Source organism: Rhinichthys klamathensis, unplaced genomic scaffold (genome assembly GCF_029890125.1).
Source record: "Rhinichthys klamathensis goyatoka isolate OS25496 unplaced genomic scaffold, OSU_Roscu_1.1 h1tg000097l_1, whole genome shotgun sequence".
Lineage (NCBI taxonomy): Eukaryota > Metazoa > Chordata > Actinopteri > Cypriniformes > Leuciscidae > Rhinichthys > Rhinichthys klamathensis.
Genome location: NW_026606636.1, coordinates 762,066 through 768,128, shown reverse-complemented (window position 1 = coordinate 768,128; position 6,063 = coordinate 762,066).

Sequence of the window (6,063 nt, the reverse complement as noted above, 5' to 3'; positions counted from 1 at the left end):
CATAAGCTCCTCCCCTTCTGTGCTCAAAAATATGACCTAGTTTAGAGTATGGATGAACAAAGTGAACAAACTTTACACACTCAAGACATTCATGCACTAGCGTGTGTATTCGTGCACGTCAAATGTAAAGATAATCAAATTTTATCATTGTTTTCAATTAAATGTATATATTGATGATAATTATTATACTTCCAAAGTTTGGCAGCATTTATTTGATCAAACTCATAATATTATTACAATCTAAAATTACTTTTCCATTTTAATATATTTTAAAATGTCATTTATACCAGCCATGATCAAGGCCGTAACCAGGGTTTGAAAATTAGTGAGGTCCGGGGTGTTGTGTAAAGAATTTTGCTATAATAATGGTTTGGCCATTGGACCCACATTTCCCAATGGACATTAAGCTGTGACCCTTTTTTTTTATGGAATTTGGCATATATATATATATATATATATATATATATACAGGGGTTAAATTTGGATTTAATTATGTGTGGGGTAGTCTCTCACTAGGGGGGTCCGAGGGTTTGCCCCCCCGGGATTTTTTTTGTGAAAAATAAACCAAAATGGCACTTTCTGGAGAGTTTTGTGCAAAGAAAAAGTAGGTCTAGCAAGTGCAACGCAATCTCACGACCAATTCGTCCGAATTTGACGAGTGATTAAAAGATGGCTAATTCGTACGAATTCGTACGACCTCATTCGTACGAATTTGTACGATTTGTCTAAACCCACGTGATGGGTAGGTTTAGGGGCGGGGTCAGGGTCATTCGTACGAATTCATACGAATTGGGCAACTCGTCAAATATGTACGTTTTAGCAAAAATCGTACTAATTCGTACGAGTGAGGTCGTACGAACTGTTACGAATTAGCCATCTTTTAATCACTCGTCAAATTCGGACGAAATTCACACAGATCAAACACAAATATGCTGACTGAATAGATTGCTAGTTGAGAAACACTGCTTTAATTAATGTTTTTATGATGGCTTTGTGAAAGGTTAACTAAACAGCATGAGCCGTCTTCCAGCTGGCCAGTAAGTTATTTGGCAAATTTCATTCTGTAGGCTAACATACAGATCTGTTTTATGCTATTGTTTTTGATAGTGTTATACATTTCTTACAGATAATCGATTGTCATTGCGTTTGTCTTACCGAATGTGGTAGCTTTATGCAATTACAGTTTGTCTATAAGCTTCTTTTTTTTTAAATGTATTAATGCCGACAGTTAAATGTTGCCAGATATTGCTACGAAAAACAAGCAAAACAAAATAATAATAATAATCCGAAATAAGTTCAAAGCTTGTGTTTTGGAAATAAGGTTAATATATCACTAAACCTTTCCACATTAATAACTTCCTAAAGTGTCACATTAAATCAGAAAAACAGGTGACTACTGCCACCTTTCTATTAGGTGGATCTGGCAACACGGAGGCTGCACCCGCGTTCACAACGCGCTCTCAAGCCCCGTTCAGTTCACTGCGCCAGCTTCTCGCAGCAACATGAATTGCAAACACTCATATGAGGTGGTTTAAACACTGCTAATTAATCATTCAGAGAGCTTGACATTTTATTTTTGAATGTAAAAAAAATGACCGAGGTCCGGACCTCGGTGACCTCATAGCTGGCTACGGCCATGGCCATGATCTTTCAGGAATAATTCTAATATGCTGATTTTTACATTTTAGATTTATTTATTACTTATTAATATTATATTATGTGATAATTATTAATATAATATGGGTCATTCCGTGTCAAATCAATCAAATTTCAGAAACTTCCCTGGCAATTTTTTTTTTATTTTGATCTTTTTCTGGTGAAAGAAATACATAAATGAAGAAGAAAGCCAAAATATGAAATGTTATGGATGTGCATTTACTAAGTAATCCACTATTTTGTTGGGGGGTCAAAATAACACATTTCACCTGAGATTTGAGGAGGGGTAACTTACAAGGGAGTAAAAGTGACTTTAAAAAGACGGCAGCATCATTATTTTACTTTTATTAGTAAAATCTGTTAAACTTTAGCTATGTTTGTTGCATTATATGCCAACAGTGTCAGTTCAAAAATGGGGAAAAAAAATGTGTGTTTTTTTTGCCCGCAGTTTGCATGCATGTAACTCAAGAAGTATTAAAGATCTCTTAACATACTTTTCTTTTGGTATCTAAATTTTTAAGGCCCAATATGGTTCATTTCCAGAGTTATGGGGATTTCAATGAGTAAATTGTGCACATTTTCAGTGGTCAAAATCCAAATGTGGGTCGCTTTGCATACGTTGATACTTTTTTCTTACATATAAGACAAATAATGTTGAAACCAGAAATGTATCTCATTTTTTTTCTATCAACACCATTGCAGACTAGACCCGTCTGAGTGCCATAAATAGTCTTTTTCCAAAGTTTGCGTGGCCGTAACTCTAAAAGTATTAAAGATATCTCAATAGCCTTCTAGATTCTCATTCTTGGTAAACTTTTCTTTTGTAATCTTCATTTTTAAGGCCCTATATGGTTCCGTCCCATATATATGGGGATCCAAATGCAACTCCATGTCCAAAATGTTGAATTTTATCCATTTTAAATGGTCAAAAAACAAACAAACAGCTGGTTATAGTTATTCTGTTTAAAGAAGAGTGTCTGAAGAACAAATAATACTGAAACTAGAATAGTATCTTGTTTCCCTCTATTAAAACAACTGCATATACAACATACCACATTGGTTGTTTCTTTTTTTTTGCTGGGGAGGCGGGGACCTCTGGTTGAGTTGACATGAAATGTCTCATATATTAATAATTCATATTATTTCAATTTATAAAACAATATAAATCAAGCTAATTAGATCAAATTGGTTATTTAATCCTTAAATTGAAGTGAGTCAATTTGGCCATTTCATGTCTTACCAGTTCCCAAACTAATAATAACTGTTCAGAGATCTGTATCCACAACCTGTAATAAAAGAATAAACTCTAAATCCCATTCAAAACAAACCCGGCAGTGTTTCTCCAGGCAGCTGTGGCCTAACAGAGAGGGTGTTGTTGAGCTTAACCTAACATGAGCCAAGATGAAGATCAGCATAATCGTGACAGATCTGGAGAGACTGAGCTGGTTACGCCCTCTGCATCCTTTATATACGCTAGAGTCAGCTGTGCAGTTGACTTATTAGGGGACAGACATGTAGTTTGGTAACTAAATAATGTAAACATTGCTAACTAGTCATTTAGTAGATGTTTTATGCACATGCACAATATCATCACTTTGGCATGTATAGCCTGTGTAACATGATGCACATTATGTTATATATGAAGTACGTCTATAGAATATATAGACTATAATAGAAATATTCTGCACACACATACTGTATATGATGACATATGGGACACATAAGTGGCATTAAAAACATATTGGAATGTTTACATAGTTAATGAAGGGCATATACTGTATGTTGTGAGGGGTATATGAAGCATAAACAGATTCTGTAGATTTGGATTCAGCATGTAGATTGTGAAGTTGATTTTATTTGGATAGCGATTTTCACAACACTGTGAGCTACTGTATACATGAACCACATGTAAATGTGTAGACTGTGATAAATGAAGCATATATAAACGGTGTAATGATTTTATGAATGATATATGAAGCTTATAAACACTGCATGTGATATATGAAGATCATAGACTATGTGATATATGAAACATAGATCATTTAATATATGAAGCACATATATATCGTTTAATATATGAAGCACATATATATCGTTTAATATATGAAGCACATATAGATCATTTAATGTATGAAGCACATATAGATTATTTCATATGAAGCGCATTTAGATTGTGACATGAAGCACATACAGATTGTTTAATATATAGATTATTTCATATTTTAAGCACATTTAGATTGTTTAATAAATTAAGCTTGTATAGACTATATATGATTATTTAATATATGAATTATAGCATTTAATATATGAAGCACATATAGAAGGTTGAATATACAAAGTGCATATATAGACTTGATACAGTAAATAAGGCTCATTTAAACTATACGTGATATATGAAGCTCATATATATTGTTTAATAAATGCAGAGCATATAGTTTAATATATGAAGCGCATATAGATTATTTAATACATGAAGCCCATATAGACTGAGTGATATATGTAGCTCATTTATAATACATGAGGCGCATATAGACTGTTCATTATTTGAAGCTCGAGTCAAGTCACCTTTATTTATATAGCGCTTTACACAATACAAATTGTTTCAAAGCAGTTTTACAATAACAGGAAAATGATTCAATGATGCAAACAGAGCTTATACAGACTATATATGATATGTGAAGCGCCTATTGATTGCTATATAAAGATTAATTGTACAATACATGAACGTCAAACAGACTGGCACAACACATCAAGTGCATGTTTATGCCATATGAAGCGCATATAGGGATTAGAGATATGATATATGTGATATATGACGCAGCGGTGCCGCAATGACTGTCCGATCCTCCAGCGAAACGCAAACGCTTCCTCGACATTCATACGCGATATACTCGTCAAACCGAGAGCGGAAAGTCGCTTTAGTGACCAAACTAAAATAAACCATTATAGCGCAACATGATAACAGTCGAATGTTTTATATCGATTCGGGCCGCTGTTGTGTTTTTGTCCTCCTCCCTCTCCCTCTCTCTCTCTCTCTCTCTCTCTCTCTCTAGCCCGCGTGATACTGCATTACAATAAAAACAAACATCCACACCAGCAGCACGAGTAACGTTATCATATATTCAGACAGTGTCTTATTTGTTGGTCCTCACGTACCATCAGCTCCAGGGTTTTGTCCTCCATTTCCGGATCCATATTATTATTGTTGTTCTGGTTGAATCCAACCGTGAAAATGGAAACCCGTCCGTGAACCCGAGTGAAGACAGAAACAACATACACCTTCACAACATGGAGAATCAATGGCATTAAAGCAGAATAAGAGTCCTACTCCACAGCTTCGCACAAGAGCATTTGCTTTACATGTATTCATCAAATATATTATTTTACATTTACTTTCTATTTAATTATATATATGTGTGTGTGTTATTTTATAAATATTTATAAATATAATATATACAATATAAATATATACAATTTTGTCTGTTTTAATTTGCTGCTTGTAATATATATGTATACGTATATATATATTCTCAAACGGAGATGAGAGGACGTTTGTGGTGATTGGCTACTTCTGTTGTTGGGTCTTTCCCCATCAGTAGAGAGAGAGTGAGAAAAACAAACACACAAATCAGCCCACAGACCTCTTTATATCTATCAGTCTTGCCAAATTCATTTATATTATTAATATTAATTCTGGCTCGCCAGTCATTTTGCAGTGCTGGCTGGGTAGTTTAACTGATTACATGCAATCTGGATTACGTAATCCCATTCAATAAAGGAAGTACTTGTAATTTGATTATATTACATTTTAAAATACTTGAGATCAGAGGACAGTTACTTCTTTTATTAATTACAGGTTACTCTCATGATGACAGTAAATTATTCATAATTCATTGATTCTCCTTACCTTTATCTTTTAATTTTTCCTTTCTAAAAATCTACTGCAAAAGGTCTTCCAGGTTTGTGGAATTGCACACACAGACCAGACAAACACACACAAACACACACAAAAAAAAAAACACTGAGACCCACACAGCCTGATCACTGGATTTACAGAAATCATTTAGAATAAAAAAAAAATCATATAGAATTTGAAAGGCAGATAAACATTTAAACATTTGAATCTATAAAATTGTTCCTACTGTTTTTTCTTAACACTGTAGTATGATAATATTAGATATTAAATTTCCTTTAATTTTCATTTTGAAAAACTATTTTTATTACTTATTTATATTTATTTTAATAAAAATTTTATTTTTTACTTTTTTTCTCCCCCCACTAGGAAACTCACTTCTCTTCTATTTTACTAGTGTCAGGCCCATGTATCGATATTACAATCGGCCCTCAGCCACCATTCATTTAAATAACAGCATTAACATAGGCTGTTTTAACCCATACTGGTCAACT